This window comes from Mustela erminea, chromosome 16, assembly GCF_009829155.1.
Source record: "Mustela erminea isolate mMusErm1 chromosome 16, mMusErm1.Pri, whole genome shotgun sequence".
Classification (NCBI taxonomy): Eukaryota; Metazoa; Chordata; class Mammalia; order Carnivora; family Mustelidae; genus Mustela; species Mustela erminea.
In genome coordinates this window covers 17,636,676-17,652,203 of record NC_045629.1, presented here as the reverse complement: position 1 = coordinate 17,652,203, position 15,528 = coordinate 17,636,676, and the positions used below count along the sequence as shown (strand labels likewise).

Here is a 15,528-nt window from a genome sequence, read left to right as displayed (position 1 = left end):
ATCACGATCTCAGCAGGGAGTCTGCTTCTCCCTCTGCTCCCCATTTCTGTGCTAGCTCTCTCTCCAGTGCTCTCTCTCAAAATAAATAAAATCTTTTAAAAAGGGGAGGGAGAGTAGAGACTATTCGCTGATATATTTTTTCTTGTTTTCTTTCCCCTTTAATTGGTCCTATACTACAGAAATTGTAAACATTTGTATTTACTGATCTACATTTACATACTTTGATTTTTAACTTAAAATTCAATTGCACTAACCTTTTACTGTTTGAAAGAAACATATATACTCATAAATCCCAGGGTGTTTTTTTTTTCCCATTATAGATTTATAGCTCAATAGAAATGATCCACAGCAGTTACAATTACTCCATTAATTCTTAGGAAATTTAATTATGGTTAAAAGAGCAAGAACTTGGCACTGACCAGGGTTGCTATCCTAAACCCGATCTCCCAACCCCCGATTTCCCCCTTATTTACACTAGTGCGAAATTACGCAAATTACTTAGTCCCCCTTTTCCTTCATCTGTAAAACTGGATAACACCTACTTCACAAGGCTGTTTTTGAAAATTAAATGAACAGGTGGAAACAATTTCACAGAGCTTCATACATACCAAGAGCCATATAAACAGAAATTATCAAAATTATTATTACTGCTCAAAAGCAACACTGCTACTGCCAAGACTAGATTGTTTGGAACCTTCATTTTTAATGATTTTGAAAACCTGAGCATAGGGCAGTGAAACTGCACTGTGGGAGAACTGCCCGCATTCTTACAGAGCAAACTAAATTTGCGCCGTCTACACATTCACGTTTTCCTTACTTCACTCAATCCCTCTAGAAGGCAAATGATTAGAAAAAAAGAGTATATAATTGCTGACCATGACAAAGTCGTAGAAATACCCAACAGAGATTCAATGCCTGGGATTTGCTTGAAAATAACCTGTGGAGAAGGAGCCCAAGTGTTGCCAATTGTTAAAACTGGGTGAAGGGTTCGCCAAGTTCCTCTCAACCTCTGCACGTTTGAAGATCTCCATAATAAAACGTGTTTTTAAATGTCTAAAGGTCGATCTTTTCTGTGGGGCTCAACGCGACTAGTTACGTTCAGGAAGCTACACTGGGAGCTACTGGGAGGCGAAAAGTAAAACAGCAACACCAGCCAGGTGAGACTGGTTAAGCCTCCCAGGCAAGCAGCAGGCGAGCGTCTCCTCCCAGAGTCCACAAGGCCCGGCCCGGAGGCGCACCCGCGGAGTCCGGCCGGTCTAACCCCGGGAAAGAGCGCAACGCCCAGGGCCTTCCTGGGACCGCCGCCGGGCGGCTGGCGAGAGACTTGTGGGCTCGGAAAGATGGACCTAAGGGCCGGGGGCGAGCGGGAGATGTGGGTGGATGAGCCCCAGCCTTCAGGGCGAGTCAGCTGACTTCTCTCCGCTCCGCCGGAGCTCCAGCCCCAGCAAAGCCCTCGGCCACCCGGCTGCCCGAGAACGTCTCCGCCTCCCTTCATCCACGGCACAGACTCCCAACCGGCCCACGGAGCCCGCCGTCTTCCCCGCATGCCCGAAACGGGGACTCCTTCAGCTTCGACTTTGTTACCAGGGCTTCCCACCGCCCTCAGGCCTGGTGGGCCTCCTCGAAACCCCCTCAACCGCTTTCTTGGGTCCCTAGCCCCACTCACCTCGGCCGCGCGGCCGCCAGGTGCCTTCGTGAGCTTCTCCGGCTTCCAGCTTGGCTCTCCCGGGGAGTTACTGCCAATCACCCAACCTCCGCCCCAAATCCGGACCAGACTGACCAATCAGCTGGTTCTTACGGCCCGGAGGCGGGTACTGAGAGCCTGGACGGGACGCGAGACGACCCGCCCACAGGCCTGCAGCCACTTCTCACTGTGAATGTGCGCAAGCGCGGTGCTTGGCTAGAGGCGGGCGCTTTCGCGTGGACTTCGCTTTGTGTCTTCACTGCTCTGCCCTGGAAAGTACTTTGTTAGTAAACCCCGCTCTCTAAGTGTGTAGCAAGACCCGCATTCTGAACGTAGCCACAAGTGTGTATTACCCTGAAAGAAGCTAGGAGTTCTAAGCCCTTGTTAACCTGACTTGTGTTGAGTCCTTTTATCCCACGCTATTGAGACTTGTGTTTAGCCGGCAGATCTTCCCACGTGAACTTAATATCCCGGGTGTGTTTGTGTTGAGGGGCGTTGAGGGTGCGGAATGTCCAAAGAGCATGGATGACGATTTTACTGTCCTCAGTTCCGTCTGTTTAGTCTGATTCGTGGGCCGCATGTTTTTTTTAAATAGTTGAATATTTTGGGACACTAGATTTCAAGAAATCCTGCCATGAAAATGATCATTACATCTATAGCTAACACTATATTCAACATGGTAACGTGCGTAGGCCCAAGTCGAAATTCATTTGTAGAGAGAAAAGCCTGCTTAAGGATTTCTGAATGGCCTTTAAAGAGGCTGTTGCTGATTGGCTGTCGCTGATTGGCTGTCTCCCTTACCCTCCCTTTGTAATTGATCCCACAGGTCACTCAGCAGGCACAGAGCCTTGGTGGTTTTTATTCCCCGTGCCCAAGTCTCTTCAGTGTGAGGGCTTCCCGACTTCAGCAAGAGCATTAATCCATTTGGGAGCCAATTATGACTGTACAAAGATTTTTAAAAGGCTTTAACCACGCCCTCAGGAAGCCTCCAGGCTAACAGGAAGACAGAAACACAAACTTACTTAACCAAATGTTCTCAAGGGGGAATAGTGGAAGCCTGGGAGACCTGCCTAAGCCACTTAGCCCAAAGGCTCAGGGGAACGCTTACTAGAGGTGTGCTTGGGCTGAGGCTTGATGATTAGCTTCTGAGCTAAAGGAGTGGAAGCAAAGCATAGCATTTCTGGCAAAGTTTACTTGCTGAGATCTTTTTTTTTATATTATTATTTTTTAAGATTTTATTTATTTATTTGACAGAGAGAGATCACAAATAAGCAGAGAGGCAGGCAGAGAGAGGAGGAAGCAGGCTCCCCGCGGAGCAGAAAGCCTGATGCGGGGCTCGATCCCAGGACCCTGGGATCATGACCTGAGCCGAAGGCAGAGGCTTTAACCCACTGAGCCACCCAGGCGCCCCACTTGCTGAGATCTTTAAAGGGTGGATTTACTGGGACGCCCGGGTGGCTCAGTGGGTTAAGCCGCTGCCTTCGGCTCAGGTCATGATCTCAGGGTCCTTGATTCGAGCCCCGCATCAGGCTCTCTGCTCAGCGGGGAGCCTGCTTCTCTCTCTCTCTCTGCCTGCCTCTCTGCCTACCTGTGATCTTTCTCTGTCAAATAAGTAAATAAATAATCTTAAAAATAAAGGGGGGGAGTGGATTTACTGCGAAGCTAATGAAGCTTGAGCTCAGACCCCCTGACTTGCACCAGACGTTTCCAAGACCCAAGGGGGGACCCTAGCACTGAGTTCACATATGTTGTCTTCTACTCTTTAAAAAGAAGATGGCTTAAAGCAACCTTCAAACAGAGATTGGTTAAGTGCTTTTTTTCCCCATTCCAGCTTTCTTTTCTTCACATTTCTCTGCATGCTAAGTGCCCTCCAGTGACCATGGGCATTTTGAGGATCTGGGTGAGGGGAGGACGATTAAGTTGAATTTAGCTTCCTTTTGTGATTAGTTATTATGGACTCTCACACTGTTGTAATGTCTTCCCAGAATATTTCTAGCCATACTATATGCCATCTCACAGATGGCCTATGGATGTGTCTTACGGCACGAGGCACCAGAAGTATGTGGCCCGTGGAGGAGAAAGGATGGAAAATGTGTTGAGACAGAAATTAGGGGATGATCTTCCAGTCATTGTACTTGAAGTTATAATCAGTGTGCTTCACTTTTTGCCTTCAATAAGCTTTATTTTAGAATAATTTTAGACTTACAGAAATGTTGCAAAGATTGTTCAGAATTCCTGTTTACCCCTCACCCAATTTCACCTAATGCTAACATCATGCATTACCATGATGCACTTATAAAATTAAGGAGCCAATATTGGTACATTACTATTTACTAAACTCTAGACTTTATTCAGGTTTTATTAATGTCCTTTCTCTGTTCCAGAATCCTATCCAAGATGCCACATTGCGTTTAGTCATCATGCCTCCTTGCTTAGATTCCTGGTCTATGACAGTTTCTCATGATGTCCTTGTTTTTCATAACCTTGATACAACCATGACAGTTTTGAGGAGCATGGTCAGGTATGTTATAAAATATGCCTTGATTCGAATTTGTCTGCTGTTTTTCTCATGATCAGACTTGGATTGTAAGGTTTAGGAGAAATACCACACACTGAAATGCCCTTCTCATCACATCATATCAGGGGGTACATGATGTTAGCATGATTTATTTCTGCTGATTTTAACTTGACCATGGTAGTATTTGCTAGTTTCTCCACTATAAAATTGCATTTTTTTACCCTCTTTCCATATTCTCTTCTTCAGAAGCAAGTCACTAAATCTTACCCACCCTCGAAGGTCATAAGAGATTAAGCTTCAACTCCTGGAGTGGAATATCTACATAAATAACTTATCATTCTTCTCTAGGTAGGATTTGTTTCTTCTGCCCATTTACTTATTTATATTCAATCATTTATTCATAAAGAATCATGTATATTTATTTTCTATTTCGCTTATATTTTCTATTTACAACCTCTCTTAGTGGACAGAGTTAGGATCCCTGACCCCTGGTATTCACACCCTTACGTAATCCCCTTTTTTTTTTTTTTAAAGATTTTATTTATTATTTATTGGACAGACAGAGATCACAAGTAGGCAGAGAGGCAAGCAGAGAGAGAGGAGGAAGCAGGCTCCCTGCTGAGCAGAGAGCCTGATGCGGGGCTCGATCCCAGGACCCATGACCCGAGCTGAAGGCAGAGGCTTTAACCCACTGAGCCACCCAGGCGCCCCACGTAATCCCCTTTTAAAGAGGGGGGATTTTACATAGTGACCTCCTTCTAATGAATCAAATAAAAGAGTGATAGGATGGCAATTACAAAATTAGTTTTAAAAAAGTGTGGCTGGGGGGCACCTGGGTGGCTCAGTGGGTTAAGCCGCTGCCTTCGGCTCAGGTCATGATCTCAGGGTCCTGGGATCGAGTCCCGCATCGGGCTCTCTGCCCAGCAGGGAGCCTGTTTCCTCCTCTCTCTCTCTGCCTGCCTCTTTGCCTACTTGTGATCTCTCTCTGTCAAATAAATAAATAAAATCTTTAAAAAAAAAAAAAAAAAAGTGTGGCTGGGGCGCCTGGGTGGCTCAGTCATTAGGCGTCTGCCGTCGGCCCAGGGTCCTGGGATGGATCCCCGAATCGGGCTCCCTTCTCTGTGGAAAGCCTGCTTCTCCCTCTCCCACTCCCCCACCTTGTGTCCCCTTTCTCACTCTCTCTCTCTCTCTCTGTCAAATAAATAAATAAATCTTTAAAAAAAAAAAAAAAAAAAGGAGTGTGGCTTTCATTTTGCTTGCTCTCTCTTGGTCTCTCCTTCACTCTCTCTGAGAGAAGCTACCTGCCATATTGTGAGCTGTGCTAGGGAGAGACTTATGTGGCAAGAAACTGAGGGAGGCCTCTGGCCATCAGGCAGCAAGCAACTGAGGCCCTCTTTTCATCAGCCTCTGAGAAACTGAATCCTGCTAACAGACATGTGAGTGAACTTGGCAAAAGATCGTCTCTCAGTTGAGCCTTGAGATGACTGGAGTTCCACTGATACCTTGATTGAAGTCTTTTTTTTTTTAATTAGCATATAATGTATTATTTATTTCAGGGGTACAGGTCTGTGAATCATCAGTCTTACACAATTCACTGCACTTACCATAGCACATACCCTCCCCAACGTCCATCAGCCAGCCACCCTATCCCTCCCTGCCACCCCAGCAACATTCAGTTTGTTTCCAGAGATTAAAAGTCTCTTATGGTTTATCTCTCTCCCTGGTCCCATCTTGTTCCATTTTTCTCTCTGTTCCCCCCATGTACCCCTGCCCTGCCTCTCAAATTCTTCATATCAGAGAGATCATTATGACAATTGTCTTCATCTGATTGACTTATTTCACTTAGCATAATACCCTCTAGTTCCATCCACATAATGGCAAATGGCAAGATTTCAGGGGTTTTGATGGCTGCATAGTATTCCATTGTGTGTGTGCGTGTGTGTGTGTGTGTGTGTGTGTGTATCACATCTTCGTTATCCATTCATCTGTTGATGGACCCTTGATTGCAGTCTTATGAGAGACTCTGAACCAGAGACCTGAGCTAAGGCACACATGGATTCTGCATGCACAGAAACTATGAGATAATAAGCAATTATTGTGTTAAGCTGCTAAGTTTTGGAGTGATTCACTAGGAAGCAATAAATATCTAATACAATTTCTGTCTTCTCTGCAAGATTGACGGTCCTGAAACTCCACTTTGGATCGTATGTTTAAAAATACATATGCTCAGGCCACTTCCCTGAATCTTAGGTGATTGTTTTATGCAACTAAGTTGGGAAATTAATGTAGAAGGTTACAAGGCAATCCATTTGGGGATTTTAGGAGAAAATGGACTCTCCTTTTCTATTTAGTATATCTGATCTTGGAGTTCCTCACCCAAATAAACGGCTCAGCTTACTTGGCAGAATCCAGAATAACTGAAACTTCAGTAGTTATTTATTGAAAAGAGGAGAAAGAATCGGAGTTCTCGCTTATTCACTGTGCAGCCTTGAAAAAGTCCCTTGACCTTTCTGTGCCTCCAAATTCCTAAAAGACTTAAGAATTATAGTGCCCCTGTTTAGGCAGAGATTTATCCATCATCAAGTATATTTTAGACAATGGAAAGGTAAACAAGGCCAGTTGTGGGCCAGCTTCCTTGCAGAAATTTCCCAAAAAGGTCAGATTCCCATTTGTTTTTATTGGTAGATGGTGAAGCTGAATTTTTTTGTAGAAGGAATATGAGCTTCCAAGTCAGACAGACCCTCTGCCTTTTATCAGCCATATGGCGCTGGCCAAGTCAGTCACCCTCCCCAGGTCTCCTTTCCCTGAACTGCACAGTGGGGAAAATAGTCACCTCACAGGATAGCCCTGAAAACCGATTGTGTAACATTTGTAAAATACTTAGGATTACACCTGATTTATCACAAGGACCCAATAAATAATACCCATTTAGTGAGAAAGGCTGACTATTCTGCAAGCTTTAAACAGTATCCTCCCTGAAAATCCAGACCCTCTCTCTAGTTCAGCACTTTTTCTAGCTCCGACTGCCTGTCTATAGAAAATATAACACATTAAAATGGGCCTTAAGAGGTTCCAAGTTAGAATCCAGAAAAGCCTAACTGGCAAAAGGCCCCCAGGTAGACAGTGAAATGCCCATGTGAGGGGCATTTTAAGACAAGGTGAGGCCGCATGTGTCATTTATTAGCTAACTGGTCACCTTGAGGCATGTTTTTAAAGAAAAGCAAGCTGAATGCTTGTTTCTTAATATTTACCAGTTTTCAGAATCATTATTACACATCAACTATTTTGTTACCCTGAAATATAACACACACAAGAAAGGCAGTTTAAATGTTTGTTTTGATTCTCTCCACTTACTACATTTCCACAACAAAATCTGAGAGTTTTCTATCCAGTATTCCTGCCAGCAACTTTGTGTCATTTTGATTTTTTACCAATCTGATCAGCATCATGATTATTCTCACTGTTAAATTAATTTGCGTTCCTTTATTAAAGGTGGGTTTAAATATCTTCATGTTTATTGGACTTTCTCTTGATTAAATACTAATTTTCATTCTTCATCCAACTTCTATAGGGTTGTTCAATCCTTTCTTGACAATTTGTGATAAATTTTTGACTACTGGCCTCTATTGACCCACAGAGTTACAAATTTACCCTCATATCTATTGTTCATTGACATTGCTTATATATATTTTTGCTACACAAAAAACTACTTTTTTTGTTTATTTATTTATTTATTTATTTATTTATTTATTTGAAAGACAAAGATCACAAGTAGGCAGAGAGACAGGCAGACGGAGAGGAAGGGAAGCAGGCTCTCCGCTAAGCAAAAAGCCTGATTCCGGGCTCAATCCCAGGACCCTGGGATCATGACCTGAGCCAAAGGCAGAGGCTTTAACCCACTGAGCCACCTAGGCACCCCAACACAAAAAACTACTTTTTAGAACTACTTTTTAGAAGTGGAATAGGTCTATTTCTTTCTAACTTCAGAGTTTCTAGTCTTATTTAAGATGTCACCTACTTCTATAGTTGTCTGTAGTGTGTATGTATCTTAAAGGATTTTTGCTATTTTGTTTTACACTTCAGTTTTTAATCCATCTGGAATTTAAGTTTTTTTGGTAAATAATGTATATAAATACAATTTTATTTTCATTCAGATAAATAAAAGTGCTTCTATTTATAATTATTTCTCATCCTCTAAAATTTTCTATTTTGACATGCCTTTTAGCCTACATATTAGATAGTATTTGTATAGAATTTATGAATAAATAATACACATATATCAGAGCCATGTGCTCAAAACTTTTTTAAGGCTGAAAGTGGTACTTCATCAAAGGTTTTGGAAACCGCCATACTAGACCATAAACTTCTTGAGGACAGTAATTATGTTTTCTCTTATGTTTGAATCCAGTACTAAGACTGTCTCTGTAACCTTGGCAAAGAAAATAGTTTTAAAATTGAATAAATGAAAACTGCCATTATCTGATTCATGGTTCTTAAGCAACACAGCTGTTGAGGAACTTGACATTCCAGCTGTGTCCTGTGGCAAGATATCGGAGGCTAAGAACAAGCAATGACTCATAACAGCAGGTAGTATAACTTTATTGGTGTCAAGTTCATCCATTTTTAATATGGGAAAATAAATTCTTAAAGCCTTAGTATAACTTTATTGGTGTCAAGTTCATCCATTTTTAATATGGGAAAATAAATTCTTTTTTTTTTTTTTTTTTTTTATTTAAAGATTTTATTTATTTATTTGACAGAGAGAAATCACAAGTAGATGGAGAGGCAGGCAGAGAGAGAGAGAGGGAAGCAGGCTCCCTGCTGAGCAGAGAGCCCGATGCGGGACTCGATCCCAGGACCCTGAGATCATGACCTGAGCCGAAGGCAGCGGCTTAACCCACTGAGCCACCCAGGCGCCCGGGAAAATAAATTCTTAAAGCCTTATAATACTTAGGTGCTTATGAAATGGTTAATTATTTTTTGTGACTACAATCCTTGCCTTTTAAAGCCAGTCATCGAACTCTCTGTAGCAGCAGTTGTTAAGGAAGAATTAATCTTCTCAATACTTTAATGTCATGGGCATGATTATATTTAATTTTACATTTTGAACTTCCAAAAGACAAAGACTCTATTAAACATACATTCTACCAAAAACCTATGTCATCAATTACTAGCTGGGAATTACCATTTATAATTGACAAATAGACAATTACCATTTGTGTTCTCCCTTTCTGATATACAAATTAATCTTAGAAAAAATAGGAAGTTGTAGCACCTGGCTGGCTCAGTTGGTGATGAGTTCAAGCCCCATGTTGGGCATGGAACCTACTTAAGAAGAGAAAAAGCAAATTTACTTTCTGTGTTATTGCATTGTTTTCGATAACAATACTGAACACAATTTCATTTACTCAGTCAAACGGATTATGTTTAAACTGTCTGTGTCCTTTGGACTTCCTATATTTACTTTTTTACAGCTTTTTTTTTTTCTTATAGTAAATGTATGACAATTTTCTTTTATCCCTACCCCCGCCCCCCAAGTTCCAGCAGTTGGTTGGTCTGGTCAGTTATTAGGTATCAGGCTGGTGCTTCTACCGCTGGACATTATGCATCATTTCTTTTTACTTTTTGTTTGGGATTCAGTATTCACTTACCACCACTCCCTCTTCTGACTTGGGAAACAGAAACTATGCCAGAGACTTGCTTTTGCTATTGGTCAAACAGTGTGAAAGAGACCTTTTCTATTCCACTTTGCTTGTATTTTTCTTCTTGAGCTTGTTAGAAGGAAGAAGATAACCAAGGTTTCAGAGAGGCAAAGAAATTTGAGCAGAAATAACTGTTTGGATTTTATTTTTTAGTTTTCTTTGAAGTATTTATTTATTTGACAGAAAGAGAGTACAAGCAGGGGGAGCGGCAGGAAGAAGGAGAAGCAAGCTCCTGCTGAGCGGAGACATCCTGGGATCATGACCTAAGGAGAAGGCATACTCTTTTTTTTTTTTTTTTTTTTTTTTTGAAGGCATACTCTTAACCCACCAAGCCATCCAGGCGCCCCAGCTGTTTTGGATTTTAAAATTGACTTAGGGGGCGCCTGGGTGGCTCAGTGGGTTAAGCCGCTGCCTTCGGCTCAGGTCATGATCTCAGAGTCCTGAGATCGAGTCCCACATCGGGCTCTCTGCTCAGCAGAGAGCCTGCTTCCCTCTCTCTCTCTCTCTGGCTGCCTCTCCGTCTACTTGTGATTTCTCTCTGTCAAATTAATAAATAAAATCTTTAAAAAAAAAATAAAATTGACTTAGGAATCAAAGTATTGGAGACAATTGCATAGAACACAGTCTGGAGATCCCCCCCCCCCCAAGTAAGCTCTACATCCAACTTGGGGCTTTCACCGAGGATCTGGATGGAGAGTTGCATGCTCTATGACTGAGCAAGCTTGGCGCCCCGGGGATATTTGGTCTCATGCACTCTCTTTCCCCATTAGAGGCCTCTTAAATTCCTTGAGCTACGTGGCAAAAACAAATTGTGAAAGAGACTCTAGACTCCATTCAGTTAAGTTATTGGTGCAGTAGATGCAGTATTCTCAGACTGGCCTGTGGAATTTAAATTACAGTATATTTAGAGAAATAGCTTTAAAAACCAAGATCTATACTTAAGCAAAACAAAACCGCCAGTGACTAGCATTGATAAAAGTATATAAATCCTTACTATTATAAACTAAATAGAAGACAATATCTAAAAAATACTTTATGACGGATTTGAAAAGATTCTCTCTGACTGTAAGTCCCTTTCCCTTACAAGAAAAAAAAATCCTCCCAATAAGAAGTTATTATTTAAAATAAACAAAAAACTGTACTTCGCAGCCGTCGCGTTTAAGAACACAGTGAACACTACCAAGAAAGGAACGCAATCCAAAAAAACACCAAACATAGGGTTAATGTTCTTACCAAAAACTCAAATAATTAAGACTCACAAAAACGAAGAAATATCACGAAAATACTTTATTCCACCTGAAACAGCTGCCAGAGAAAAACGTAACATTTGAATTTCCGAACGCAGGAGCAGACAGGTTACTTCGCGCGGGAATGCTGGGAATTGTAGTCGGGAAACTAAAACGGTTTCTCCGCCCGGATGCAAGTTTCTTCCCTCAGTGCTTAGCGGACGGACACTCGTTCGGCCCAAGTCCGGTGTTCCTGTGCTCTCATTGGACCCTTCCGTTCAACCCTTAGTGCATTTCCCCTAGATCACCAATGAACGCTTTAGTTTAAGAAGGCCTTCACGTACTGGGCGTCTTAGCCTCGCGTTGGAATGCTATCAGCCAATGAGAGGCCAGAACTGACAGATGTTGCAGGGTCATGGGGGAGAGTCCGTACAGCCTTTCCCCGCCAGCGTCCTCGCTCTTTGGCTCTTCGAGTTAACCTGGTCGTTTGCTACCGCTGAGGCCGCGTCTGCCGACGGAGGGACCCGCTCGGCGGCTTCTGGGTCCCTCTGCCTCATTCGTCGGTGTGGCCCTGATGGTGCGGCAGGCTCTGGACTCCTGAATCTCTGGCGCGGTATGTAAGGGTCTAGGGGAGGCAGACAAAGCGGTGGAGCCAGGAAGGCCGCGGAGAGCGGCCCCTGCATCAAATCTGCGAGTCGGCCTGGGCCGAGGCGCTCTCCTCCGGCCTTCCCGGGACCCAGCAGTGCGTCCCACCAAGCGCTTTAAAGCGCCTTGTCCCGATATGTCCTGTAAAAAGGTTAGCTTTGTTCATTTCCTCTCCATCCCCGGCACTCCGATTTTTTCGAACCCTGGGGTTAATGGCTGTCATCTCACTTCGTCTCTCCAGCTTGTTCTTTGGTAAATGTTTTGTGCACCTGCATGTCTGCTAGGAGTGGAAGGACATTGTGTTTGTCTCTATTCAAAAGAGATCAGCTTTCACATTCTTGTATTTTAAATAACTTCTTGGAGGCCTTCGTGCAGTTAGCAACTCCTTTCGTGATAGTGCACTGATGTGTGAGGGAGGTGCAGAATATACCCCAACACCTGGTGGAATAGAAGTACCACAGGATCAAGTATATAGTTCTTGTTTGGTAACTGCTGGTGCTCGCCTCAAGTTATTTTCTTGATCCTGACAGTCGTTGGGGATTATTGAGAGGAAACTGAGGCTCAACTTCTCCAAGAGTTACAGTTAGTTGCTAGTAAAGTAAAGCCAGATCTGAACTCAATGCTTAGGTTATTTTTTAAAAACTTGCTTAACTGAATATGGATTTAGGTTGTGGGTGTGTACTCTCTGCAACTCTTAGTTATAAGAGATCTGAATCATTCTTTGAACTGAATGGTAGGTTTTGGCTGAAGAATTGAAAATTATAATTATAGTCTCATATGTATCACCTAAATTCCCAGTTCCATCCAGCAGGATAGGCCTCACCTGGGGAGCTTTTTGGAAATGCAGAATCTCAAGCCTCACTCCATCTGCTGAATCAGGTCTGCTTTTGAACAGATCCCTTAGATAATCAGAGTACTCCTAAAAGTTTGGGTAGCATGTATTGTCTTATGATCTCTTTGTCCAAATTGAGCTAAACAAAAAGAAAATAAAACAAAGTTTTTTTCACGTTTTCCTCATTTGCTATTGAGGCTTTGATTTTTCGTTATGTCTGTATTGGCAACTTTAGCTTAGCAGCCAAAAATCTTAAAACAGAAAAGAATATTTAAAAAGTTATTAAAAGCTAACTTGTAAGTCATCAGGTATTGGTAAAAAAAAAATAATAAAATGATTGAGACAAGAGAGATAATTAAATAATACTGCTAACAAAATTTCAAGAACCTTCTGTTTACTTACAAAATCTACCCGGTTCTCCACCATAATTTCCCCCCACAATTTTCTTCTTTTGATGAAAAGCTTCCATTTTCTTTGGAAGGAGTCAGTAAATTTGCTACTGCTGGGGGTTTGCTACTACTAGTGGGGGTTTATTTTAGTTTATTTATTTGGTTATCTGGTAATGAAACCAAAACATGGTCCCAAATTTACTTACTGTCATGTTGCATGATAATTAAAGTATTTCGTAGAATTTAAATGTTCAGGGTTTTATTCAGATGTTCCCAGCCATATTAAAAGGACATGCAGTTATTAACCACCGTTAAGTTTTAATTGCTCTTATTTGCACCAGGAATCACCTGGGTGCTTATTAAAATCATGTGTTGGGCCCTACCTCCAAGGATTCCTAGTGAGGTGTGGGTAGGGGCCTTGGATCTGCATTTTAATAATCCCAGCTTATGCTGATGCAGGCTGTCCAGGTCCACATTTCTTGGCATTAGTATTTTAAATGAAGAGTGAAACTATAAAGCAAGCTTCTTTTCTTTTTTTTTCTTAATTTCTTTCTTTCTTTCTTTCTTTCTTTTTGGGGGGGAAATATTTTATTTATTTATTTATTTGAGAGAGACAGGGAGAACAGTAGAGGAGCAGACTCCCAATATGGGGCCCTGTCCTGGGACACGGGGATCATGACCTGAGCTGAAGGCAGATGCTTAACCCACTGACCATGTAGGCACCCTGCAAGCTTATTTTCTTTTGAACCTAATTTACTACTCCTTATTAGAAGAAGAGAGCTGTTTTTGTTTTTAACTTAAGTTTTGGTTCATTGGTTGCTACAAAATTACTCAGATAAATGTGTTTAAAATGTTATTTGAAAATTGTTTTGAGGGATGCCTGGGTGGCTCCTTTGGTTAAGTGTTTGCCTTCTGCTCAGGTCATGATCCCAGGGGTCTTGGGATGGAGCCCCGAAGCTTCTCCCACTCCCTCTGCCTGCTGCTCCACCTGCTACTTTCTCTGTCAAATAAATAAATAAAATCTTTAAAAAATATATTTTGAGATTTGCCAATTTGAGAATAAGAGAGGGTAACATAGAATGAATACCAAAATGTATCATTTAAAAACATTTTTTCCAGCCTAGGAAGGCTAACATTTTTATCAAACAATTTGAGTGTGTGAAAATGATACAATCAACACAAAGACTAAATGTATCTAATACATGAATTGGAGATAAAGTTCCAACTTTTGCTTACCTGTTTGCATTTTCTCAACTGTTCCATAGCTATCTTATAAAAACGTCTATGTGAATTCCTCAACCCACAGAAGTATTGATCATTTAACAGGATTTAGGCAATTCTCAGAAAAACTTGATTTTGGCAAGAATATTACATAAGGAAAGAAAAATGAACTCTTAACACTGAGGAAATCTCTTAAAGTTTTACCTAAAAACTCATGTAATTTAGGGGAGAAATCATAGCTTCTTTCTACCTTTCTTGCATTCATGCCACAGGAAATGCAGTGCTTGACCACAGCTTCTGCCTCTGTTGTGTTAGGATTTTTGATGCCTTGTGATATTCCTGACTTTTTCCTTGGAAGGTCTTATTTGAGTCCTCCCCGTCTCCATGGGCTTTGAAAACTGAAAGTTTTAAATGTTTTGGCTTTTCTTCATCTCAAAGGAACAAGAAAGGCCATAAAGTTTTCAGCATCATTTAAACCGAATGATTAAATATATCTAAGGACTCCTTAGCTAAGATTGGAGCTCTCCGGTTACACAGCCAGAGGTGAATGCAAAAGGACCCCTTCCAGTGTATTTGGTTCTTAAATATAACTTGGCTCTTGGGCCTTTGAGCCAGTAATTGGTTCTTCAGGTTCCAGTTTGGATAAGATTGGTGCTGTTGACAGCACTTTATAAAGCTCATGGATAAGGTGGTTTGTAAACAGGGATATTGAGGATGTTGAAAATAGAGGCACCTAAGAGGCAGCATGCTCCCAGACCCGTTAGTCTTATCTCTGTGCGTTCAGTTTGTTGCTTTTTTTCTAAATTTTTAAAGATTTTTTTAAAGATTTTTTAAATTTATTTGGCAGAGATCACAAGTAGGCAGAGAGGCAGACAGAGTAGAGGAAGCAGGTTCCCCACTGAGTAGAGAGCCTGATGCGAGGCTCAATCCCATGACCCTAGGATCATGACCCTAGCCGATGGCAGAGGCTTTAACCCACTGAGCCACCCAGGTACCCCTCTAAATTTTTTTAAATGGCCACAATATAATATTTTCATTTTTTGAAAATAACCTGCCAAATACTATCTTGTTAAAGGCCTGTTTTCTGAGTCCTTTATTTTGCATTTGCTTGCATACCTAAAAAAACTAATGTATTTTATCTTGAATAGGATTTCTTTTTGCCATATTATATGAATTAAACTTGCTTAGCATTGGTTTTATTTTTTTTTTATTTTTTTTTTTTTTAAAGATTTTATTTATTTATTTGACAGAGAGAAATCACAAGTAGATGGAGAGGCAGGCAGAGAGAGAGAGGGAAGCAGGCGCTCCGCT

The 15,528-nt window shown here is 41.7% G+C and overlaps 1 protein-coding gene across 2 annotated transcripts in view; it reads left to right on the top strand.

Annotated features, from left to right (window-relative positions):
• The first annotated feature begins 11,525 nt into the window (after positions 1-11,525).
• ARMC1 (armadillo repeat containing 1) overlaps positions 11,526-15,528 on the top strand; it is a 35,526-nt gene continuing 31,523 nt past the window's right edge. For both annotated transcript variants that reach the window (XM_032316342.1, XM_032316341.1), the window contains exon 1: positions 11,526-11,743. The gene's annotated coding sequence lies outside the window, so the exon portion shown is untranslated. The remainder of the gene's footprint in view (positions 11,744-15,528) is intronic.